Consider the following 26,100-nt stretch of genomic DNA (forward strand, 5'->3'; position numbering starts at 1 on the left):
TAACCTTCACAAGGTGTTGCCCAACCAAAGCGCCCCCCACAGTGTCCAGAGGAGGCCACATAGCTGGGTGTGTCAGGCTGAGAATTAGTGAGCAGGCTATGCTTTTTTTTCTTTGAGACGGAGTCTCGCTCCGTCGCCCAGGCTGGAGTGCGGTGGCGCGATCTCGGCTCACTGCAGGAGTAGCGCCCAGGGCACTCATCGGCATGGGGTGGGGCAGAAGCTCTGGTAAAGGTGTCTTCACTGGGGTCAGGTGGTTCACACCTGAGGTGTGGGGCGTGGTGTTTCCCATGTGAGGCAGGGCACGGCCGTAAACTGCAGACGTCTGCTGAGTGTGTCCAGGGTGGGTATGGAGCTGGCATGCCTCATTTTGTATCCAGATGCTTGGCTGCCATAGGCTGACATGGCTGAATTAAGGCCCATCATGATATTCTGGCTCAGAACCCGGCTGTTGGGTTGGGCTACCCCAGGATCCGCTGGTGTCACAATGTCATGGGGAGGAGAGTCAGAAGTCAGCATCTCCTCCAGGAGTCCTGCTGCACAGTTACACGGACTCACAGCTCCGGAACTTGATTTGTGGTCCTGGAGCGTTTGCATAGGCATCTGGGGCAAAGGGCTCATGGAGGACCGGCCCTACGTCTATTTTTTGTAGTCTGGCTGGTTGAATTCAGACTGGTGTTTGGTGGCACAAATGAGTAGCATGGCGTCTGCTGCATCATGGTGCCAGGTGCCGACTGGGTCGACACAGTTAATGATGTTGGTGACGAGATAAGATTGAGATCACCCAAAAAGTTTTCCATGTTTCAGGATTGCTTGTCTCAGACTGGGTGAAGTAGGGGCATCTTTGCCGCAGATGGCGGGTACCCTGCAGGATGCACGTCCCGGTCTCCAAGATCGTCTCCTTAGGCTATAATGGGTGAAAGTCTCCCAGTAATAGTACTAGCAATTGAGCTAGTTCGAGGGCGAAATGTACTCCAGCTATCAAAGTCATCATTGCTGTGAGAGCCAGGGCTTGCAAGCCATTTGGAAAACTGGGGTCCAGGGCTGTCTCCGGCATTCCCCTGGCTAGACTGCAGGGGTGCTTTGTTCGTGGCAGCTCGGCTTAGGCTCTGAGCGCATTTGCTGTTGTCCGTGGATGCAGCTCTTGTCCTAAGACATCTCCCACCCTTGCCGCCCTCTGGATCGAGCATCCACCGAGCACTTTTTCCAGTTCCTTCGTTCTGCGCGCCAGTCAACTTGCTGTGTAGGAACAGAAGATGAGGACGTGAATTCCTCCGGCCCGCAGAGCTGTTGCTGTCGCCCTCATCCGTGAAGCAGGGCACGCTCTTGACCATCCACTCGCAGATCTGCCACAGCGCGAGCCGCTTCTCCGCCGAGCTCTGGACTGCCTGGTGCTGAGGTCGGCGTGGGACAGGTCGCGCCCCGCGTTGCGATGGGACCAGCTGCTCCTGCGCTGCTGCCCCGCGAGCGGCCCGGCGGTGGCGGGGTCCCGTGTGGGTGCTGCGGCGGCGAGGAGAGAAGGCCGCCCGCCTCGGGCCCTGGAGGTCCCCGCACAGCCCCCGGGGCGGCGTCCCGGCGATCGCGGAAGCCCTCGCTGTCCTCCAGCGGGCTCAGGTTGCTCGTGAAGTCGGCGCTGACGGCGCGGGGCTGGAGGTGGCCGCGTGGGACCGGCGGAACTCCCGCCGGGGCAGCGGCTGGAAAACCGGGTCGACCTCCGTCCCCCGGGGCGCTTCGGCCCTGGGGTCCCCTCCTCTCCCGTCCCCTTCAGTCCCCTCCCCAAGCCGCGGGCGAGGCGAGAAGTGGGAGAGCACAGCACGGGGCGTGGCAGGAGGGCGAGAAGAGCTGGCGGAGATTCGCTCGGACTAGGTGGGTTCCGCGGGAGCCGGAAAGAAACCGGGAGCCGGGCGGGGGCGGTGGAAGCGCGAGTCGAGAACTGAGCCCGGCCGGGCCGTGCGCGGCGAGGCTGATCGGGGTCCGCGGGGCGGACTGGACGGCGGGCGGGAGGACGGACCGGCGGTGGCTCTACCCCGAGGCGCGTCCGCTGCAGGAATACGCGGCCGCCAAACTGACGGGCTCTGCCTTGGTTTGTTTATTTTTATCTTTCTTTAAAGTGAGAGTGTAGGAGGCTTCCCCTCCTCTCACCCCGGCTCCCCGAAGAGGGCCAATGTGGGTGACTTTCTGAGTGGCCCCCAAAGCATATCCCGAGGCCTGCGCTTCGCGAATCTTCTCTGCCAGGGCGCTGGTCGAGCCGTTTCCCAGTCGGTGCCTCTGGCCCAGCGAATCCTGCTGGAAGGCGGTGGTTCTGCGATGCCCAGTGGATTCGCCCCAACGCCTTGTTGGCCCAGGGACCCTGGGGGTGTTGTATAACGAAGGAAAAGGTGTAGACGGACCCTAGAACGGAGGTAGCGTGGCCGAGCGGTCTAAGGCGCTGGATTAAGGCTCCAGTCTCTTCGGAGGCGTGGGTTCGAGTCCCACCGCTGCCAGTTTGTTGTGGTTTCTCCATTTTTGCCCCTTCATGGGTTACAAAAGAAGGAACTCCCCTTGGGCCCCAGCTTTCTCGGGCCCGGGAAACTCTCTCGGGCACGCTTCTTCGTCATCGGGAATTCCGTTTAGCAGGGTGCATCCACCCATGGGACGGGCTTTGTGGGGAGTTCGTCGCGCTGGTGCCCACAGCAAGCGAGGTGGGTTCAGTTGTTCCCAGGTGCCAATCAATGATTGAGGCAGAAAGGCAATGGTTTAAATACCCTTGATAGCCTTTTCTCCTTATCCAGGTGGAGATAGCGGTGGGGTGTTCTAGTCTTCAGTGTAATAAATTTGAAGCGATGAGGTGAAAAGTAGAAGGAAGTGTTTCCGCCCGGTTTCGAACCGGGGACCTTTCGCGTGTGAGGCGAACGTGATAACCGCTACACTACGGAAACCGGCTCGCTTCGTCTTTGCTATCGTAATTAGTCAGCACACACGGCTGTATTTTATTTCTCATGATAATTCTGAGCTTCTTCCGTGGGTCCCTTTGATCTTGGTAAAGGACGTTTCAGCACTTGGAAGGCTGAGGCGTGAGAATGGCTGGAGCCCAGTAGGTGGAGACTGCGCTGAGCTATGATGGCAGCCCTGGATTCCAGCCTGGGAGACAGACAGAGCAAGACCCTGTCTCCAAAACGAGAAAGGAAAGAAACAAGAAAAGAAGTGTTCACGCTGGATGCGGTAGTATAAGTGGGTATAAGTGGGCATGGGAGTCCCGAGAGAGGGTGTAGAGGGACCTCGGAGAGACGTGACAGTGGCAGCGGAACGGTCTGGCGTTGACTGTGGGCATGGGGGTGGAACAGCCGGGATGCGCTGGCACCACTTTCTGAGAGAGGGGACGTTCAGAAGAAGCTGCCTGGGGAATGGGAGGCCATGAGTTCGGGTGTGGAGCTGGAGCTTGCGGGCCTGGAGCAAATGGAGTGGAAATGCAAAAGGAAATATGCTACACCACCATTTTCATTGTTCTATTGTTTGGAAGAACTCTGACCTATATAAGCAGCCACTTGTGGGACATTTGGATTGTTACCAGGTTTTTTTTTTTTCTTTCTTTTTTTTCCCAATTGTAAATAATATTGTAAGATTATCCTTGCGGCTCAATCTCTGTATAACATCATAATGATTTCCTTAGGAGAAATATCTAGTGGAATTAATGGGTCAAATTCCTGTAACTTTTAAAGATACACATCAGCAAATTACAGCAAATTACTCTACAGAAAGGTATTACCAGTTGATAGTGATTTATCTTCCCACTTATTCTGGAGTAAGGCTTCATTCACTCAGCATGTTTTTGAGATTCCTCTCCGTCGTTTACTTTACCGGCAGCTTGTCCGCGCCCCCACCGCCTTTCTTTTTTCTTTTTTTTTTTTTTTTTGAGACGGAGTCTCACTCTGTCGTGCAGGCTGGAGCGGCAGTGGCGCAGTCTCTGCTCACTGCAATCTCTGTCTCCCAGGTTCAATCGATTCACCTGCTTCAGCCTCCCGAGTAGCCGGGATTAAGTTTGCTCCTTTTAGTTGGGAATAGTATCCCACAATTCCTTCCCTTCCTCCCTCCCTCCTTCCCTCCCTTCCTTCCGTCCTTCCTTCTTTCCTTCCCTCCTTCTTTTGTTTTTCTTTTCTTATCTTTTCTTTCTCTTTCTGTCTCTCTCTCTCTCTTTCTTTTGTTCTGAGATCAGTTCTCACCCTGTCACGCAGGCCGGAGTGCAGGGCCCAGGACCAAGGCTCCCTGCAGCGTTGACCTCCCGGGCTCGAGGATCTGTCTTCCCACCTCAGCTTCCTGATGAGCTGAAACTACAGGTGAGTGCCCACCGCTCGCGCTTTCTCTCTCTCTCTGTCTGTCTCTTTTTAAGAGATGGAGTTTCACCATGTTTCCCAGGCCCCAGGCTGCATTTCTTGTTGATAGATATTTGGGCTTGCTCCAGTTTTTTTCTTTTGCAATTATGGATAATGCTGCTACGAACATGTGTGCACAAGTCTTCATGGATATATGCTTTAGGTAAATGCCTAGGAGTAGGACTTCTGGTCGCAGAAGATGTGTATGTTTAGTTGGAAAAAAAAAAAAAAAACTTTTGGCCGAGCGCCGTGGCTCACGCCTGTAATCCCAGCACTTTGGGAGGCCGAGGGGGGCGGATCACAAGGTCAGGAGATCGAGACCATCCTGGCTAACACGAGGAAACCCCGTCTCTACTAAAAATACAAAAAAATTAGCCGGGCGTGGTGGCGGACTAAGGGTCGCAGCTATTCAGGAGGCTGAGGCAGGAGAATGGTGTGAACCCGGGAGGCGGAGGTTGCAGTGAGCCGAGATCGCGCCACTGCGCTCCCAGCCTGGGCGACAGAACCAGACTTTGTCTCAATAAAAACAAAAACAAAGACAAAAACAAAAAAACAAAAAAAAACAAAAACAAAAACAAAAAACAAACTTTTGCCACAAAGTGGTTGTACTAGGTTGTACTATTTTCCTCCATCAACAATGTCCAAGCATTCTGGTTATTTTTTTTAACTTCTAGATGTTCTTGTGGGTATGTAGCATTTTCCTATGGTTTACATTTGCATTTAGCTGATGAGGGATAACGATGTGCACGTTTTCATGTGTTTATGGACCATTTGTTTATCTTCCTTTGTGAAGTATCTCTTCAAATATTTTGTCCATTAAACAAACAATCCCCCCCACCCCCTCCACCGCCAGGAAAAGAACTGGCCTGGATAGTGGCTCAGCTTGTAATCCCAACACTTTGGGAGGCTGAGGCGGGCTGATCCCCTGAGCTCAGGAGTTTGAGACCAGCGTGGGCGACATGGCAAAACCTGGTAGTCCACCTGTAATCCCAGTTACCCCACTGGGGAGGCTGAGGTGGGAGGATCGCTTGAGCCTGGGAGGCGGAGGTTTCATTGGGCCAAATTTGCACCACTGCACTCCAGCCTGGGTGACACAGTGAGACCCTGTCACACACACACACACACACAGACACACACACACACACACACAGAACTGAGTGGTTTAAACTGTATAATTTCAACACTTTGGGAAGCTGAGGCAGGGAGGATCCCTGGAACTCAGGAGTTCTATGAGACCCCATCTGTACAAAAAATAAAAATAAAAAATTAGCTGAGCGTGATGGCCTGGGCCTGTAATCCCTGCTACTTGGGAGGCTGAGGCAGGAGAATCGCTTGAATCTGGAAGGCAGAGGTTACAGTGAGCCGAGATCGTACTCCAGCCTGGGTGACAGGGCGGAACTCCATCAAAAAAAAAAAAAAAAAGACACTCTTCTGTGTGTTTTTTTTTCCTGAAACTTTTAAATTTTAGCTTCTATGTTTAAGTGTAAATTCTATTTTATGTAACTTTTTTGTTATATATATAGCCACATTTCAATTGTCATATGTTACAAAATAACCACTCCAATTGATTTTTCAACCTGCACTTTTTGCCTTTACCCACACACAGCCAGTCCAAAGAATACATATTTATATAACTTTTTTGTTTTGGTGTGAGGTCGGGATTAATGTTAATTTCTTTCCCCTATGGTTGTTTCTGAACCATTTGTTGCAAAGACTTTCCTTTCCATGTTGAATTGTTTTGGTGCCTTTGGTGAAAATCAAATAACTGTGTATTTGTGGGCCCAAATTATGTTTTTGTTCATTTTTGCTTTTCAATCAAAAATTTCAAATAGGCCAGACATGGTGGCTCACTCTTGTGATCCCAACACTTTGGGTGCCCAAAGCAGGCAGATCACTTGAGCTCACAAGTTGAAGACCAGCCTGGGCAGTATAGCAAAACCCATCTCTACAAAACATAAAAAATTGGATGGGCATGGTAGTGTGCACCTGTGGTCCCAGATACTCGGGTTACCTGGGAGGCTGATGTGGGAGGATCACTTGAGACTGGGAGGCGGAGATTGCAGTGAGCCAAGATGGTGCCACTGCACTCCAGCCTGGGTGACAGAGTGAGACCCTGTCACAAAAAAACAAACAAACAAACAAAATATAAAAATAAAATAAACCGCCGTAACAAAGAGACCTCAAATACCATAGCTTAAATTAGAAATTAAATAAAAGTTATTTATCCCTTAAAAAAATTCAAATAGGCCAGGCATAGTGGCCGCCCTGTGAAATCCCAGTGCTTTGGTAGGCTGAGGCTGGAGAATCACTTGAGGCCAGGAGTTGGAGACCAGCCTGGGCAACATAGCAAGACCCCATCTCTACAAGAAAAGGAAAAAAAGTTAGCTGGGCATGCTGATACATGCTTGTAGTCCCAGCTAGTTGGGAGGCAGAGGCAGAAGGATTGCTTAAGCCCAGGAGTCTAAGGCTGCAGTGAGCTATAATCGCACCACTGCCCTGCAACCTGGGTGACAGAGTGAGGCCATGTCTCCAAAATAAATAAATAAATAAATAAATAAATAAATAAATAAATAAATGTTTAAAAAGATTTTTAATATACCAGTCACATGGATGTTAGTATAATGAGCAACTATAAACCACCAATATTTCACAATCAGTAAAATCTTGTGAATTTAGCTTTACATGTATATTTTTTGCTGAAATGTTTAAAAATAAATATAATCATTATATAATTTCATCCCTAAATATTTCAGTATAGCATCTTTAAAAATGATATAGGCAGGGTGCCTTGGCTTACACCTGTAATCCCAGCACTTTGGAAGGCTGAGGTGGGCGGATCACTTGAGGTCAGGAGTTGTAGACCAGCCTGGCCAATGTGGTGAAATCCTGTCTCTACTAAAAATACAAAAGTTAGCCACGTGTGGTGGCACACGCTGGAATCCCAGCTACTTGGGAGGCTGAGACAGGAGGATCACTTAAACCTGGGAGGTAGAGGTTGCAGTGAGCTGAGATCATGCCACTGTACTCCAGCCTGGGGACAGAGTGAGACTCCATCTCAAAAATAATAATAATAATAATAATAATAATAAGAAGAAGAAGAAGAAGAAGAAGAAACCTTTTCCTACACGGCCACATTTCAATTATCATATGTTACAAAATAACCACTCCAATTGATTTTTTAACCTGCACTTTTTGCCTTTACCCACACACAGCCAGTCCAAAGAATACAGAGTACAGTGCAACCACTGGAAAGGAGAGAGTTGCAGAGTCAGAGAGTAGCTCAGAGACACAGCATAGCTAAGTGAACGTGGACGTTCACTTGAACACAAACACATAGAAACCAATTAGTTGGCTGATTTTCTTGAATACAGGCGAATGTAGGGTTTATAAAAGAAAAAGAGGAGAAAGGAGAGAAGCACCACAGCCCATCTTGAAACAGTGAGTCTTTTTTCTCCTGTGGGTAAGTTGCTTGGCTAGAGTTTGTCACAAGTTTATGTCTGGGGACTGCCCAGAATGGGCTGGTTGAGCTCATTGGGAAACGATTTAATTGTTTATAATTTCCCCAAAAATACTTAACTCTGCAGTGCTTGCAAAGTGAAGGTTGTGTCTGCACCATTTTTTATCATTATAATTATTCACAAATTAACATAACCTTTTGATTTTCGCTCAAGTGTACAACCAAAGCTACAGACAGAATTCAGCAGTTTCTTTTATTTCTCAAACACAAAGCAATTTCCAGTTGTTTAAGGGTGGTAATATAGTTTGTATTTATGTCCTCATCAAAATGCATGTTGAAATGTAATTCCCAATATTGGAGGTGGGGCCTGGTGGGAGGTTATTGGATCATGAGGATGGATTTCTGATGGATGGTTTAGCACCGTGGCCTTGGTGCTGTCCTCCCAATTATGAGTTCTCCCCGATATGGTTTTTAAAAGTGTGTGGCACCTCCCCTCTTGCTCTCTCTTGCTCCCACTTTCACCATGTGATGTGCCTGCTCCCTCTTTGTCTTTTGCCGTGATTGGAAACTTCCTGAATCCTCGCCAGAAGCAGATGCTGGCGGAATGCTTCCTGCACAGGCTGCAGAGCCATGAGCCAATGAAGCCTCTTTTCTTATCAATTACCCAGCCTCAGGTATTTCTTTATAGCAATGCAAGAACAGCCTAGCACAGGGAGTATTCAGAAATACAAATTAGTTTAGCATATTGATCTTGTACCTTGCAACCTTGCTAAAGTCACCACACACACACATAATATGCGCTCTAGTAGCTCTTTGTAGATTCCATTGGAATCTGTTAGCTCTAGTATTATTAGTTCTAGTAGCTCTTCATAGATTCCATTGGATTTTCTCCATAGATATCATGTCCTTGTGAATAATGACAGTTTTACTTCTTTCTAACCTAGATGCCTTTAATTTCTTTTTCTCACTTATCGCACCGGCTAGAACCTCTAGTGCTATGTTGACTGGAAGTGGCGAGAGTCAGCATCCCTGGCTGGCTCCTGATCTTGGGGAAAAGCGCCCTGTGTTTCACCATTGAGTGTGATGTTAGCTGTAGGATTTTCATTAACGCCCCTTATTGGGTTGAGAAAGTTCACTGCTGTTTCTTGTTACCTGGGAGCTTTTATCACGGATGGATATTCGATTTTGTCAAATGCTGCTTTGCGACTACTGGGATGATCCTATGGCTTTTCTTAGTTTGTTAATATAGTGAATGTCATTGATAGGTTTTTCAAATGTTGGACTGACCTTGATCAGTAACTGAGATCACGTACGTCATGTGTTTGTTTCTTTTTTCGGTGCCTGCGTCTCCCCTGGGGTGGAGGGCAGGGAGCTTGCTTGATTTGGTCCCGCTGTGCCCCTGGAATGCTGGCGAGAGTACTGCTCAGTGCCAGCTCCAGGCAGAGCCGGGGCAACGCCTTTATCAGCTGATGAGTGACTCCGGAGGGACAGAGGGACAGGACGCAGCACAGCGCTCGCCACAGTCGCAGGTGGCCTCCGTGCTTCTAAAGCCATGAGCGTTTGCAGTTCCCACCTTTGTCAGTTCCCTGAAGCCTCAACAGAGTGGACCTGAACTATGACACCTCCTCCAGTTCCCTCCCGCCTCCTGAGCCTCAGTCTGACTCTCCTCCTCCTCTACCTTTCTTTTGTTTATTTTATTTATTTATTTATTTATTTATTGAGACAGAGTCTCACTCTGTTGCCCAGGCTGGAGTGCAGTGGTGCCATCTGGGGTCACTGCAAGCTCTGCCCCTGGGTTTATGCCTTTCTCCTGCCTCAGCCTCCCGAGTAGCTGGGACTACAGGCACCTGCCACCACGCCCAGCTAATTTTTTTGTATTTTTAGTAGAGACGGGGTTTCACCGTGTTAGCCAGGATGGTCTCCATCTCCTGACGTCATGATCCGCCCACCTTGGCCTCCCAAAGTGCTGGGATTACAGGCATGAGCCATCGCACGTGGCCTACCTTTCTTAAATGTTGGAATTCCACAGACACGGGCCTGACCTCTGTTCTCATGTGCGCTCTCTCCGTGGGCGGCATCGTCCACCACCATGGCTGCAAAGACTATCTGTGTCTCTCCCTGTTATCCCTAGCTCCCGTCTCTCACTTGACCTCCTCCCTCCCTTCATCCCTCCCTACCTTCCTTCTTTATTTCTTCCTTTCCCTCACATATTATTTGTCTGTATGTGTGGTGAGAACACTTAAAATCTACTCTCTTAGCAATTTTCAAGAATACAGTATTTTTATTATACTCACCATGTTGCACAACAGATCTCTCTTGAATCTTTTCTTCCTGTCTAACTGAAATTCTGTATCCTGACCATCTTCCTTTATCCACCCCTCCCCACCACCCAGCCTCTGGCAACCACCATTCTATTCTCTGCTTCTGTGAGTTACACTTTTTAGTCTTCACATAAGAGTGAGGTCATGCGGTATGTCACTTAACACGTCCCCCAGGCTCGTCCATGTTGTCACTAGTGACAGGACTATCTTCTTTTTAAGGCTGGGTGGTGCTCTGTTGTGCACATCCCCTACATTGTCTCCACCCACTCCTTCTCTGATGGCTGCTTGCTTTGCTCGCCTATCTGGGCTATTGTGAATAGTGCTGCAGTCAACACGGCGGCACAGACGATATGGATACTTCCTCTGTCATCTCCACTCCAATTTCTCCAGGCCCTGAAGCTCCAGCTCCATGCCCGAACTCATGGCCTCCCATTCCTCAAGCAGCTTCCCCCAAATGTCCCCTCCCTCAGAAATGGTGCCAGCGCATCCCTGCTGTTCAACCCCCATGCCCACCATAAACCCCAGACAGTTCCGCTGCCGCCGTCTCCTCTGTCTGCCACACCCTCTCGTCAGGTCTCCCATGCCCCCTTATGCTACTACATTGGGCATGAAAACTTCCTTTTCTTTTTTCTCTTTCTTTCTTTTCCTTTGAGACAGGGTCTTACTCTGTCTCACAGGCTGGAGTGCAGTCATGCAATCACAGCTCAGTGCAGCACCAACCTCCTGGACTTAAGCAATCCTCCCACCTCAGCCTCTGGAGTAGCTGTGCCTGGGGACAAAGATTCCTGGCCTCAGCGCACTCTCGGATTCATGGGGAGACAGAACTGAGACTGAGAGCTGGTTCCTCTCCCTCTCTCATGAGGACACAGTGAGACGGCAGCTGGGCATAAATCAGGAAGAGGATCCCTACCAAGAACTCCACTGTGCTGCACCCCGATCTAGACTTCCAGCCTGAAAAACTGTGAGAAATCAGTGTTCATTGTTTCAGCCACCCAGCGCATGGTATCGTGTTATAGCAACCTGAAACAAGACAGGGGAGACAGAAACTGATCTGGAGCCTGCACTCCACCCCGGGGAGGGGAAGATGCCTGTGGACCTGGACAGAGGGTCAGGACAGAGGCAGCGCCTGGGCTGCGGTGACCCTTGCTTGCCGCTTCTGCTCAGGGGCAGTGGGACAGGATTGCAGAAGGTTCCAGAATGCATGTTGGGCGAGCGGTAGTCCCTGCAGAGTTTGGGGTAACATGCACAGAGGAAGAAATGGTGGAAAAGCAGTAACAGGATGGCTTTAGGGCAGGGAGCTGTTGGAAAGTGGCAGACAGTGGGCAGTGGCACGAGATGGTCCAGCGAGGCGCCCCCTGACATGGGAGTGCCATCATGCACTGCACAGCGACCTTCCAGGCAAGGAGGGACACATGCGAGACAGTGGTCCATGATCATGACGGAGCTGAACAACTCCTATGGCCTCGTGATGTCATAGCCGTACTGTAGTAGAACAGACGTCACTTGGAGTGACGGGCTATGCCACCCAGCCTAGGGGTGCAGGAAGTACACCGTCTAGGCTGGTGTGAGGGCACTCTGTGATGTTCACGCCAGGAACCACCTAACGACCATTTCTCGGACTCGGACTGCATCCTTGTTAAGGGGCCCGTGACTGTATGCCTTGGGAAGCCACACGTGACTACTGTCCCGCCCTGCACTGACTGCCCAGCGAGTGCTCAGAATGCATTAGATATGGGGTGGACAGAGGAGGAGGACAGCACCAGCGCTCAGACAGCAACAGCCTTTGGAATCACCATTTCCTGAACCAAGGGACCTCCCCAGCCACCCACACCAAAGCCTAAAATCTCATAACTCCTCTCTCTAAGGCTTGGGTCTGCAGGCTTTCTCTGCAAGGGCCACGTACAGAAACTTTTCGGTTTTGTCGGAAGGACCCACATCTGCCCTTTTAGTGCCAAAGCCGGCAAAGGTGACACATAACAAGAGGGAGAGGCTGTGTGCCGACGGAACTTCACTCACAGACGCCAACATTTGAATTTCATCTAATTTTCACATGTCATGAAATATTATTCTTTTAATCTTTTTAAGCGGTAAAAAGTGTAAAAAATGTTCTTAGCTCACTGGGCAGTAGAAAAATAGCTTGTAAGCTGGATTTGGCTGGAGGGTAGTTTGCTGACCAAGGGAAAGGGGAAAAAACCAAACTTGCTCCAACCTACCTCTCCCTCCAGTCCCATGCAGTCCTACTTTCCTTTTTTTTTTTGTAACCACACCATTATCCCCACCATTAATTTTTCTCACTTTTGACTTGGTTTTCTATTACATAGGTCACTGTTCTCTCAGTTCCCAAACACATTTGGGTCTCTTTGTGGGTTCTGTGGATTCAGTTCCACTCCATTGATCTTCGTGGTTCTTCCTGCCCCAGAACCAAAGTCTTTGTGCAGATTTCTTTGTACCGGGATTTTCAGAAGACTTTCCTAGCCCTGGAAGGCTGGTTTAAAAGAAAGGTTTCTTTCCTCTCTGGTTCCTCCCAAACTGCCCTCTAGAAGGTGAACCCCTTGTGCTCCCACAAGCAGGGTGCTAGGCCCCCAGTTTCTTGCCCTTGGTGGGTTCTATAAATCATTGCAACGTTGGCAATTGGCTAAGCAAGAAATGTCTTACTATTGTTTTAATTGAGTATATTTCTTATACATCCACTTACTTTGTTCTGTGAATCGCCTGTTCATATCTTTTGCTATTTTCCCCCATGCAGGTTTTAATGGTTTAACCAATTTTTAGGAGTTCTTTACCTGTATTTAATATGTAAATATAAATATTTACTTATTCCAGACATTTGTTATATTTTATATGTAATGTGTATATTATCTCCTAATCATTATATGTGTTGCAAATATTTTCACTGAGGTTGTCCCTTAATTTTTTTTTGAGATAGGGTCTCGCTCTGTCGCCCAGGCTGGAGTGCACTGGTGTGATCTGTGCTCACTGCAACCTCTGTCTCCCAGGTTCAAGAGATTCTCCTGCCTCAGCCTCCTGAGTAGCTGGGACTACAGGTGCCCGACACCACGCCCAGCTAATTTTTGTATTTTTAGTAGAGACAGGTTTTGCCATATTCGCTGTCTGGTCTTGAACTCCTGACCTCAGGTGATCTGCCCACCTTGGCCTCCCAAAGTGCTGGGATTACAGGTGTGAGCCACTGCGCCTGGACGTCCCTTAATTTTTAACAGTGATAAAGTTAAACTGTAACACCTGGTTTGTCACTGTCTTCTGCCCTTGGCTGTAAGCTTATGACCTGCTGCTCACCTGTCTGCTCACCACTGCACCCCGAGAGCCTGTCTGTCCTTCCTCGTGGCTGCCACAAAAGCCACAGGCTGTGACCAAGGTTTAGATGGGCCACTTGGTGCAATTTCACAGGAATGTCAAGTGATGGACAAGACCATGCAGGGAACCCGGCAGGGGCAGCAGATCCTTCATTCCTTCCTTAGGATTCCTGGGGTGTTGATTCTGGGGCATCCACTGCTGTGCCCGCCTCCATGGGTGTCTGTAGGAGCTCCACCTCCTTTCAGTCTCTTTCCGAAGCTGCAGCCCACCCTTCTGAGAGGACACAGCCTCTTCAGTGCTCTGGACAAGTCTACGGGACCTCATTGAGTAAGGTGGGGTTGGGGTTTATTATTAGAGATGGGGTCTTGCTGCATTGCCCATGCTGTACCCTAACTCCTGGGCTCAAGCAATAGCTGGGAGTACAGGAACGTGCCACCCCACCCCGCTGGCTTGTTTGCACTTCATTTTGAACAACTGATCATTAATGAGTAACAGATAAGGGATGACAAAAGCAGGAACATAGAATACTTCCAGAAGCTTAGGAACCATCGATGCCCTCCAGCCAAAGACCACCAAGGACGCACAGGCAGTTGGTCAAGTTGGGATTATTGCTTATTGCAGTGCAGGAGAACACACACTTCAGGGAATTGTGGGTGTCTCCCGGGAACGGGGTCTTAGAAGGTATTAATAGGATTTGGTCTTTAGCTGGGGATTTGAGGGCAATGTCTGAGTTTGCTTTAAACTGGATGCTGTTAGAAAGTGAGGGTGGTTCCATGACTGGGTGTCTTGATAAAAGATACCTAATCTATGAGAAGGGAAGACTAGAGGGAAGAATAAGCTGTAACTGACAAAGAAGAAACAGCCACTGGTTTTGGCTGGGAGTGTTTGGTGCTTTGTGGGTGGTGCAGTGAACTTCTCACATCTGTGCTTAGACGAAGTGATGAAGTGGCCTGGCTTGGTCTCCTTTCATCTTTGTCTCCAAGTAGCTCTGTTTGGGGCTGGCGTTCTGTGGGGCTGCTTATGTCCAGCAGGAGAACAGTATGGTGCGGCTGTGAGTGCCACGCCAGCTTCCCAATGTCAGGGCTGCTCTTTAAAAACTTATTTTTGGGTCGGGCGCAGTGGCTCACGCCTGTAATCCCAGCACTTTGGGAGGCCGAGACGGGCAGATCACGAGGTCAGGAGATCGAGACCATCCTGGCTAACACGGTGAAACCCTGTCTCTACTAAAAAATACAAAAAACTAGCCGGGCGTGGTGGCGGGCGCCTGTAGTCCCAGCTACTTGGGAGACTGAGGCAGGAAAGTGGCGTAAACCCAGAAGGCGGAGCTTGCAGTGAGCTGAGATCTGGCCATTGCACTCCAGCCTGGGCGACAGAGCGAGACTCCATCTCAAAAAAAAAAAAAAAAGCTTATTTTTTTCAGAAGTTGTTGTGGCCCCTGGTGGATCCCTGTGACCTTGTGTCCTGGCTTTCCTAGTACAGCCTCAATGTAAAATGTTTTCCTTTTGTTCCATTGGCCAGAATGAATGTGCTGGCATTTGGATCTGAAAATTTACATCCTACAGAAAAAAATCCTGGTGCTTGTTAATGCTAGCTGCTCCTTATTTAAGCACCTGCTATATGCCAGGCATTCACAGTGAACTTCCAAACTCTAATCTTAACTAAAACCCCAGGCGGCAGGCTTCATTATCCTTGTGCCCACGATAGAGGCATTTAACTTGCCCTCAGTCACACAGCCAAGAGGTGACTCAAATCCATGTGGGATTCAAGTGCAGGTGTCCTGACGCCAAAACTCAACTGCCTTCCACCAGCTACATGATCTCTTCTGATTTGAGACCCAAAGACTTCATTGTAGGCTGACATTTTGCAAGTTTCTCAACTGCCAGATGGGGTCATCCCTCTCCCAGAAGGCCTGATCTGGGTGGAGCACTGGGTGTCTCCTGAGCCCATAGGAGGAGGCTGATTTGAGGGGCGGTTTGTAGCCCTGAGGCCCTCCAGACCCTGGGAGACAGGCTTGCCCTGGAGGAAGCCGCCCTTTCCCAAGCGCTCAGTAGCCCACCCAGTTCCGCACACTCCTTCCCAGTCTCCATGTGCTTGGCCCTCAATCTAGACCTAGAAAGAAGATTCTAGATCAGCTCATTTGCAGATGAGGAAACCAGGCAGGGTACGAAGTGGGAGGGTCCCACCAGACAGACACTCAGGTACTAGTGCCCCTCACCCCCACTCACCCCTTGTGGCCACGGCCACCTGCCTCTGCGGGACAGTGTCCCTACTTAACCCCAGCTGTCCTGAATGACTGTTCCCTGGGCCAGCAGGTGCTAACTCCTAGACTCTTCATGGTCATTGCATGGTAGGTTCTGTTGTCTGTTTCCTGGTGAAGACACCGAGGCTCCTAGGGTGTGCTGGGGCTGACCCAGACGCATGCTCAGGTCTGGCTCTGACACAATGGGAACCCCCAGCGCCATGACTTGCGCGACGCCCCCTGGAAGCTCACGCCGACGCTCAGGTTGGGCTCGCTGGGCTCCCAGCAGATGCCTCTGAAGTGGAGACTTGGTTTTTTCGTTTTGTTTGTTTGTGTTTTTTGGAAGCATGTTGCTCTGTCATCCACATTGGAATGCAGTGGCTCGATCACAGCTCACTGCAGCCTTCTCCTCCTAGACTCAAGCAATCCTCCCACCTCAGCCTTCCCAGTAGCTGAGGCTATAGGTGCACACCACCACACCATGCTAATTTTTTTCTGTGTGTGTGTGTGTTTTTTTTTTTCCTGTTGTTGTTGTTTCGTAAATAAGGGGTTTTGTCATGTTGCGAAGGCTGGTCTTGAACTCCTGGGCTCAAGCGATCCACCTGCCTTGGCCCTCCAAAGTTGTGGGATTACAGGCGTGAGCCATCGCGCCGGCCTGGAAGCAGAGCTTTATGCAGGAAGTTTTTGGGGGAGTGATCTTGGGATCACATCCTTGAGGGAGGGAGGGAGGTGTGACTGGGCAGAGGGAGGAGCTGAGCGGCCAGACGGTTACCACTGAGGCCTCAGCCCACCCCAGGGGCTCTGGGAGGAGCCTGCAGGAACGTGAGGCTGAGGTGGGAGGGCCTGGCCTCTGTGCCCCGTTCCAATCAGTCTTTGGGTTCTGGCTGCTTCCAGGGAGGAGGCGTGGCCCTGGGTGAGGCATTTCCCTTCCTCAGGGCAGTGGCTACTGAGGATCTGCACGGGGCACCACAGCACCCACCCTGCTATGGTCACCAAAGACCCGCACAAGGACCTTCCCCCTTGTTTCCCGGGTGGGTCTTGAACCCCTGGCCTCAAGGGATCCTCTAGCCTGGACCTTCCAAATTGCTGGGGTTACAGGCATGAGCTACCGCGCCTGGCCTGAGATTTTAAGTGTCTTAACACACTCTCAGCCAGGTGCGTGAGTCATGCCTGTAACCCCAGCACTTTGGGAGGCTGAGGCAAGTGGATCACTTGAGCCCAGGAGTTCAAGACCCACCTGGGCAACATGGGGAGACCCCGGTCTCTACAAAAAAATACAAAAATTATCCAAGTGTGGTGGCAAGCACCTGTGGTCTCAGCTACTGGGGAGGCTGAGGCAGGAGAATTGCTTGAGCCCAGGAGGTCAAGGCTGTGGTGAGCGGAGATCGCACCACTGCACTCCAGCCTCAGGACAGCCCACTGCAGTAGGGAGGGGGCTGTTGCAGTAGGAGGCCCACTCCTCTGACAGCAAGAACCTCTATCCCAGGCTACAGAGAGGCCTTCACATTTGCAGGGAGGAGTCAGCACAGCTAGAAAGACTGGGGCAGGTGGGGTGGGATGAGCAGTGACAGATGGGACAGTGGATGGGGAGTGTTCTGAAATTGAGATTCTGAGGAGGGGCTGTTAGGGGGATTTCTGTGCTGCTCAAGGTGGGCCAAGGTCACAGCCTGTGGGGAACCAGGAAGCCCGACTAAAGTACGGACAAGTCAACAGGTTGTTCAGTATTGAACAACAGGTTCAACAGGTTATCCAGATTGTTCAGTATGGACAAACAGTTCAGCTAGTCACTCATGAGTTGAGGATCAGGAATTTGGAGGGTCTGGATCTGGCCTCATCGTTGGTCAACAGGGGTTCACCATGAGCCTTATCCACGTGGCAGGGCAAAGGCCTACAGGAAGGTGGGGCATTTCTTCTATTTTTAATAATTTCAACTTTTATTTCAGATTCAAGGGGTATATGTGCAGATTTGTCACCTGGGTATACCGTGTGGTGCTGAGGCTTGGTACTCCCTCACCCAGGTACTGAGCATAGCACCCCGTTTAGTTACACAACCCTCCCCTCTCCCTTCCTCCCTCCCACCTAGTAGTCCCCAGCAGCCCTTGTTGCCATCTTTATGTGCATGACTACCCAGTGTTTAGCTCCCACCTACAGGTGAGAACATGCAGTATTTGATTTTCTGTTCCTTCATTAACTCACTTAGAATGATGGCCTCCAGCTATACCCATGTTGCTGCAAAGGACGTGATTTTGTTCTTTTCTATGTTGTGTCGTATTCCATGGTGTATATGTGCCACACTTTCTTTATGCAATCCACCATGGATGAGCACCATGGCTTTGCTATCGTGAATAGCACTGCGATGAAAACACAAGTGCCATGTGTCTTTTTGGTAAAACAATTATTTCTTTTGGATGTAAACCCAGTAATGAGATTACTGGGTCAAAGGGTAGTTCTAAGTTCCTTGAAAAATTTCCAAACTGCTTTAGAGGGTGGAGGATTTCTTAACAGTTGCTGTTTCCCAGGAGCTCAAGGCTCAGGTGGACGTTTACTATTGTCAGCATCACACCTTATGTATCCATTCCCCACAGATGGACATTGGGGAAGTTTCCAGTTTGGACTGCTATGCGATAGAACAGTGCTGCTGCCTCAGCCTCCCCAGTAGCTGAGACCACAGGTGCTTGCCACCACACTTGGATAATTTTTGTATTTTTTGTAGAGATGGGTGTCTCCCCATGTTGCCCAGGTGGGTCTTGAACTCCTGGGCTCAAGTGATCCACTTGCCTCAGTCTCCCAAAGTGCTGGGATTATAGGCATGACTCACACACCTGGCTGAGAGTGTGTTAAGATACTTAAAATCTCAGGCCAGGTGTGATGGCTCATGCCTGTAATCCCAGCAATTTGGAAGGTCCAGGCCAGAGGATCCCTCGAGGCCAGGAGTTCAAGGGAAACAAGGGGAAACCCTAGTACTCTACAAAAAGTAAAGTAAAAAAAAAAACCTTAGCCACAGCTGCAGTGAGCTATGATCGTGACACTGCACTCCAGCCTGAGCGACAGAGAAGAACCTGTCTCAAAAAAAAAAAAATAAAAAAATAAATAAAAAACACCTATCTCTGGGGTCCATCCTCAGAGTCTGTTTGCTGGGTCTGGGCTGGGGTCCAGGAATTTTCATTTCTAACAAGTTCCCAGGAGATGCTGCTGCTGCTGCATGCAGAACCTCAGCCACAGGGGAAGGTAGCTTTCTGTGACTTGCTGTTTACTACTTATTAAAATTCACTGAGACATTGGATGATAAGGTGTAGCCTTGTGTGGCGGAGATCCAAATGATTCTCGTTGTGTATAAAAGATAGCCCAGAAGCTGCAGGTTTATTGCCTTGGGATTTATTAACCTGTTTTGTATCAAACTTAGCAGTTATATCCATCCTTCTTCCTCCCTGAGCGCGTAACCCCACTTCTCCAACTCCCTGTGACTCAGACTCACCATCCTGACAATTCCCTCATCAATCAGCTATATGCTTTTCATGTGTTTGTTGTACATGTACATGACATATTGATGAGATACATGGTTTGTATATGTGTTGTTAATGTTTCAAAGATTATGCTTTCATGGCAGAAACATCTATATATATACTCCAAAAAATGTGTGGTTGTTCCTTACATCACTGTACTGTAGAAAACCTAGAAGGAAACAATCAGATGTGATCACTAGGAGTGTGGTTACACAGCACATGGTCCATCCACTTTATACACTCAAAAATAGTGAAGTGTGGGCCTCTAGGCCTGGCAGAGGGCAGAAGCTGGCAAATCTGTTCCCACACCCAAAAGTATAAAATAGGACACAATTGTCAAGAGCAGTCATTTCAGAGCTCTCAAAATTGACCAAAAGCAAATCATCAAATGGATGATAGCTCATAATATATACTCATAATAATGTGAGTATATATTCATAATATACGCTCATATACTCATAATAAAAAGCTGCCAGAACTCTAGTTAGAACAGCAGGACTTTGCAGCCTTCTTGCCTGGAGCTGCTGCCATTCTGACACCCCGCCTTGATGTCCTAGGCTGGGCCGGCCTTGAAAACCAGTAGCCTCACCCACAAAGGGGCTGATCTAATTTGGAATTGGGGAAAAAACTCAGACCTGCCGATTAGACGGGATTGTTCCCTTGATTTTGGACCCCTTCACGGGTGGGAACTGGAGAGGCTCCTGTCACTAAGCCTGCTGGGCAGGGCAAGGTGGAGGACACTGCATCTATGAACAAATTTAAAAAACAGCCATGTGTGGTGCCTCCCACCTGTGGTCCCAGCTACTCGGGAGGCTGAGGTGGGAAGAACATTGAGCCCACGAGTTTAAGGTTGCAGTGAACTGTGAGTCCACCCCTGAATTCCAGCCTGGGCAACAGAGTGGGGCCTTCTCTCAAAAAAAAAGTTGCATTGTGTGAATATACTGATATAAAACGTAGAAAGAAATTATTTAGGCAGATAGGGCAAAAGAGTTCTCGGCAGAATTTCCCTTCCAACAAAAAGCAGCCTCCAAAATCATTTCTTTTCTGACAAAGAGCAGCCTGAAAAACGGAGCTTGAAACCGAGAGAAGCCAGCCGGAAGCTTGCACCAGGGAACGCTGGCAGCCCTGCCAACAGAAAAGGGCCAGACGTGTCCCACACGGAGGCTCCATCTTCCCTTTTTTCGTTACCACACGTACAGTAATAAAGAAATGGGCAACATACTGTTCTTGTTATCTTTCCTTGGCTACTGTAAAGCATTTAGAGAAAGTCACAGGGAGGGAGCACGTTCTTCCACCTTCCGGGGGCTGCTGTCTTTCCGGGAGCAGTGGCCCTGCCGTGCAAAGAGCGAGGGATCACCGTGCTGGGTTTGAACGCGGGATTTGACATCTTGGTGGTGGGCCAATTCAGTGTTCTGGAAATTGTCCAGAAGGGACAAGTCATTAGAGAACTCGGAGCTCAGGAACGGGGCCTCCTCTTCAGAGTGACCCTTGCTCACCTGCCGAGGGGCTGGGATGCTCTACGTGCCCGGGAGGGTCATAGGCGCGGCCGCCGGCCTTCCCCGAGGTGGACAACGCGGCCTCCTTTGCTGACAGCCTGCGGGGGAGGGCCGTAGACTACATTACTGCCGTTCACGGAACGCCCGGCAGGCTGTGTCCCTGGCGACTGTGTTTTGATGGGTCCGTGGGCTGCCTCCCCCTCACCAAGTCCTCAGCGACTGGAGGGTAATTGCACCTGCTACGGAACCAGCGCTCCGGCTCTGCCTCGTCGGCCTAACATGCCTCGCCCTGGGCTCTGAACGCGGCCACAAGCGAAGGATCCTCACTCTGGGCCTGGGATTTCTCGTCATCCCGTTTCTCTCCGCAAGGAACCTGCTCTTCCGAGTGGGCTTCGTGGTTTGGTCACGGAGCGAGTCCTGTCCCTCCCCAGCGCCGGGCGCCGCGTGCTGCTGACGTTGGGATTCGGAGCCCTGAGCAAATGCACCGAGGAAGAGACTCACGGATGCTGCGGTGCTGGGAATCTGGGCGAGGTGCTGGGAATCTGGGCGAGGTGCTGGGAATCTGGGCGATGTGCTGGGAATCTGGGCGAGGTGCCGGGAATCTGGGCGAGGTGCTGGGAATCTGGGCGATGTGCTGGGAATCTGGGCGACGTGCTGGGAATCTGGGCGAGGTGCCGGGAATCTGGGCGAGGTGCTGGGAATCTGAGCGAGGTGCTGGGAATCTGAGCGAGGTGCTGGGGATCTGGGCGAGGTGCTGGGGATCTGGGCGAGGTGCTGGGAACCTGGGCGACGTGCTGGGAATCTGAGCGAGGTGCTGGGAATCTGGGCGAGGTGCTGGGAATCTGGGCGAGGTGCTGGGGATCTGAGCGAGGTGCTGGGAATCTGAGCGAGGTGCTGGGGATCTGAGCGACGTGCTGGGAATCAGGGCGACGTGCTGGGAATCTGGGCGACGTGCTGGGAATCTGAGCGAGGTGCTGGGAATCTGGGCGACGTGCTGGGAATCTGAGCGAGGTGCTGGGAATCTGGGCGACGTGCTGGGAACCTGGGCGACGTGCTGGGAATCTGAGCGAGGTGCCGGGAATCTGGGCGACGTGCTGGGAATCTGCGCGAGGTGCCGGGAATCTGAGCGAGGTGCCGGGAATCTGAGCGAGGTGCTGGGGATCTGAGCGAGGTGCTGGGAATCTGGGCGAGGTGCTGGGAATCTGGGCGAGGTGCTGGGAATCTGAGCGAGGTGCTGGGAATCTGAGCGAGGTGCCGGGAATCTGGGCGAGGTGCTGGGGATCTGAGCGAGGTGCTGGGAATCTGGGCGAGGTGCTGGGAATCTGGGCGAGGTGCTGGGAATCTGAGCGAGGTGCTGGGAATCTGGGCGAGGTGCTGGGAATCTGGGCGACGTGCTGGGAATCTGGGCGAGGTGCTGGGAATCTGAGCGAGGTGCTGGGAATCTGAGCGAGGTGCTGGGGATCTGAGCGACGTGCTGGGAATCAGGGCGACGTGCTGGGAATCTGGGCAATGTGCTGGGAATCTGAGCGAGGTGCTGGGAATCTGGGCGACGTGCTGGGAATCTGAGCGAGGTGCTGGGGATCTGGGCGACGTGCTGGGAACCTGGGCGACGTGCTGGGAATCTGAGCGAGGTGCCGGGAATCTGCGCGAGGTGCCGGGAATCTGAGCGAGGTGCCGGGAATCTGAGCGAGGTGCTGGGGATCTGAGCGAGGTGCTGGGGATCTGGGCGACGTGCTGGGAACCTGGGCGACGTGCTGGGAATCTGAGCGAGGTGCTGGGAATCTGGGCGACGTGCTGGGGATCTGAGCGAGGTGCTGGGAATCTGGGCGACGTGCTGGGAATCTGAGCGAGGTGCTGGGGATCTGGGCGACGTGCTGGGAATCTGGGCGACGTGCTGGGAATCTGAGCGAGGTGCCGGGAATCTGCGCGAGGTGCCGGGAATCTGAGCGAGGTGCCGGGAATCTGAGCGAGGTGCTGGGGATCTGAGCGAGGTGCTGGGGATCTGGGCGACGTGCTGGGAACCTGGGCGACGTGCTGGGAATCTGAGCGAGGTGCTGGGAATCTGGGCGACGTGCTGGGAATCTGAGCGAGGTGCTGGGAATCTGGGCGACGTGCTGGGGATCTGAGCGAGGTGCTGGGAATCTGGGCGAGGTGCTGGGAATCTGGGCGACGTGCTGGGAATCTGAGCGAGGTGCTGGGAATCTGGGCGAGGTGCTGGGAATCTGAGCGAGGTGCTGGGAATCTGAGCGAGGTGCTGGGAATCTGAGCGAGGTGCTGGGGATCTGAGCGAGGTGTTGGGGATCTGAGCGACGTGCTGGGAATCAGGGCGACGTGCTGGGAATCTGGGCGATGTGCTGGGAATCTGAGCGAGGTGCTGGGAATCTGGGCGACGTGCTGGGAATCTGAGCGAGGTGCTGGGAATCTGGGCGACGTGCTGGGAACCTGGGCGACGTGCTGGGAATCTGAGCGAGGTGCTGGGAATCTGGGCGACGTGCTGGGAATCTGAGCGAAGTGCTGGGAATCTGAGCGAGGTGCTGGGAATCTGGGCGACGTGCTGGGAATCTGAGCGAGGTGCTGGGAATCTGAGCGAGGTGCTGGGAATCTGAGCGAGGTGCTGGGGATCTGAGCGAGGTGCTGGGGATCTGAGCGACGTGCTGGGAATCAGGGCGACGTGCTGGGAATCTGGGCGACGTGCTGGGGATCTGAGCGAGGTGCTGGGAATCTGGGCGACGTGCTGGGAATCTGAGCGAGGTGCTGGGAATCTGGGCGACGTGCTGGGAACCTGGGCGACGTGCTGGGAATCTGGGCGACGTGCTGGGAATCTGAGCGAGGTGCTGGGAATCTGGGCGACGTGCTGGGAATCTGAGCGAGGTGCTGGGAACCTGGGCGACGTGCTGGGAATCTGGGCGACGTGCTGGGAATCTGAGCGAGGTGCTGGGAATCTGGGCGACGTGCTGGGAATCTGGGCGACGTGCTGGGAATCAGGGCGACGTGCTGGGAATCTGGGCGACGTGCTGGGAATCTGAGCGAGGTGCTGGGAATCTGGGCGACGTGCTGGGAATCTGAGCGAGGTGCTGGGAATCTGGGCGACGTGCTGGGAACCTGGGCGACGTGCTGGGAATCTGGGCGACGTGCTGGGAATCTGAGCGAGGTGCTGGGAATCTGGGCGACGTGCTGGGAATCTGAGCGAGGTGCTGGGAACCTGGGCGACGTGCTGGGAATCTGGGCGACGTGCTGGGAATCTGAGCGAGGTGCTGGGAATCTGGGCGACGTGCTGGGAATCTGAGCGAGGTGCTGGGAATCTGGGCGAGGTGCCGGGAATCTGAGCGAGGTGCCGGGAATCTGAGCGAGGTGCCGGGAATCTGAGCGAGGTGCCGGGAATCTGAGCGAGGTGCCGGGGATCTGAGCGACGTGCTGGGGATCTGAGCGACGTGCTGGGAATCTGAGCGAGGTGCTGGGAATCTGAGCGAGGTGCTGGGGATCTGAGCGAGGTGCTGGGAATCAGGGCGACGTGCTGGGAATCTGAGCGACGTGCTGGGAATCTGGGCGACGTGCTGGGAATCTGAGCGAGGTGCTGGGAATCTGAGCGAGGTGCTGGGAATCTGAGCGAGGTGCTGGGGATCTGAGCGAGGTGCTGGGAATCAGGGCGACGTGCTGGGAATCTGAGCGACGTGCTGGGAATCTGGGCGAGGTGCTGGGAATCTGAGCGAGGTGCTGGGAATCTGAGCGAGGTGCTGGGAATCTGAGCGAGGTGCTGGGGATCTGAGCGAGGTGCTGGGAATCAGGGCGACGTGCTGGGAATCTGAGCGACGTGCTGGGAATCTGGGCGAGGTGCTGGGAATCTGAGCGAGGTGCTGGGAATCTGAGCGAGGTGCTGGGAATCTGAGCGAGGTGCTGGGGATCTGAGCGAGGTGCTGGGAATCAGGGCGACGTGCTGGGAATCTGAGCGACGTGCTGGGAATCTGGGCGAGGTGCTGGGAATCTGAGCGAGGTGCTGGGGATCTGAGCGAGGTGCCGGGAATCAGGGCGACGTGCTGGGAATCTGAGCGACGTGCTGGGAATCTGGGCGAGGTGCTGGGGATCTGAGCGAGGTGCTGGGAATCTGAGCGAGGTGCTGGGGATGTGAGCGAGGTGCTGGGAATCTGAGCGAGGTGCCGGGAATCTGAGCGAGGTGCTGGGGATCTGAGCGAGGTGCTGGGAATCTGAGCGAGGTGCTGGGAATCTGAGCGAGGTGCTGGGAATCTGAGCGAGGTGCTGGGGTGCAGGGGCCAGGGGCGGAGGGGGAGCGGCTGTGCAGAGGCCCGGTCTGCGTCCTCAGTTCCCCACAACACTGGCAACAACCTGGCTGAGAAAGGCAACCAGACAGCAGTCAGCAGGTGCCACCAGGAAGCGGTAAGATGAATTCCCAAGTATGTTCGTGCCGTGAATAATCTTGGAAATAGCTTAAAAGAAAGGCACGAGCTACAGGAAGCTGAGGAGCTGCCGTCTTTGGCTGTTCAAACACTGCCAGACTTTGCCGCTGCGTGGACGGATCCAGGCATCCTGCAGAACAGCCTGAGCGAAGTTACCGGAGGGCGATTAAACACAGAAGGAAACACCCAGATTGTCACCACAGCCTCGGGCTCTGTACGCTGATCTCAGTCGCCACGTGGATGCCTTGAATGCGAGGAGAGAGGAGCTGACACCAGAGCACAGCCTGGCCTGGAGCACGTGATGACACTGCTCGAAAATACAGGTAATTTAGCTCAAGCTGAAGCAGCTGGAAGACAGGCACTGGAATGAACAGCTAATGATCCCTCTGTCATGTTCTCGTTGGCAAAGGTGCTGGGGAAATCCCAGAAATACAAGGAATCTGAAGCTTTGTTCCTCGAGGCAATGAAAGCAAATCCAGATTCTGCAGGTTACCGTGGAAACGTGGCTGTGCCTTATCACGCTGGGGACACCTAGACTTGGCCAAGAAACACTGTGAAATCTCATTGCAGCTTGACCCCAGGACATTAGGAACTAAGGAGAACTACGGTCTGCTAAGAAGAAAGCTAGAACAAAGGCAGAAGAAAGACGTCTGATCCTTTTTCCTTCATGTTTTGAGTTTGAGTGTGTGTGTGCATGAGGCATATCGTTAATAGTATGTGGTTACATTTAACCATTTAAAAGTCTTAGACAAGTTATTTTATTGATTTTTTTCTATGAAAACAAAGACATGCAAAAAGATTATGGCACTAGCAATATACTCTTGAATGCTTGATATGATTTTTCATTGAAATTGTATTTTTTCAGACAACTCAAGTGTAATTCTAAAATTCCAAAATTGTCTTTTTTAATTAAACAGAAAAAGAGAAAAAATTATCTTGAGCAACTTTTAGTAGAATTGAACGTACATTTGGGATCTGAGCCTTGTCAGGTATGGACTAGCACTATTAAACTTC

General features: G+C 51.7%; 2 non-coding genes and 2 pseudogenes across 2 annotated transcripts; 2 read left to right on the plus strand and 2 right to left on the minus strand.

Annotated features, from left to right (window-relative positions):
* Window positions 1-6: 6 nt before the first annotated feature.
* Window positions 7-2,628, minus strand: LOC105484077 (forkhead box protein O1-like; annotated as a pseudogene).
* TRNAL-AAG (transfer RNA leucine (anticodon AAG)) lies at window positions 2,399-2,480 on the plus strand. Its single transcript has one exon. It is a non-coding gene; the product is annotated as a tRNA-Leu (tRNA).
* Window positions 2,629-2,842: 214 nt separating the features above from the next.
* On the minus strand, window positions 2,843-2,915 carry TRNAV-CAC (transfer RNA valine (anticodon CAC)). Its single transcript has one exon. It is a non-coding gene; the product is annotated as a tRNA-Val (tRNA).
* Window positions 2,916-20,262: 17,347 nt separating this feature from the next.
* Window positions 20,263-25,783, plus strand: LOC105484078 (protein O-mannosyl-transferase TMTC4-like; annotated as a pseudogene).
* The last annotated feature ends 317 nt before the right edge of the window (window positions 25,784-26,100 follow it).

Source organism: Macaca nemestrina, chromosome 6 (assembly GCF_043159975.1).
Source record: "Macaca nemestrina isolate mMacNem1 chromosome 6, mMacNem.hap1, whole genome shotgun sequence".
NCBI classification, from domain to species: Eukaryota; Metazoa; Chordata; class Mammalia; order Primates; family Cercopithecidae; genus Macaca; species Macaca nemestrina.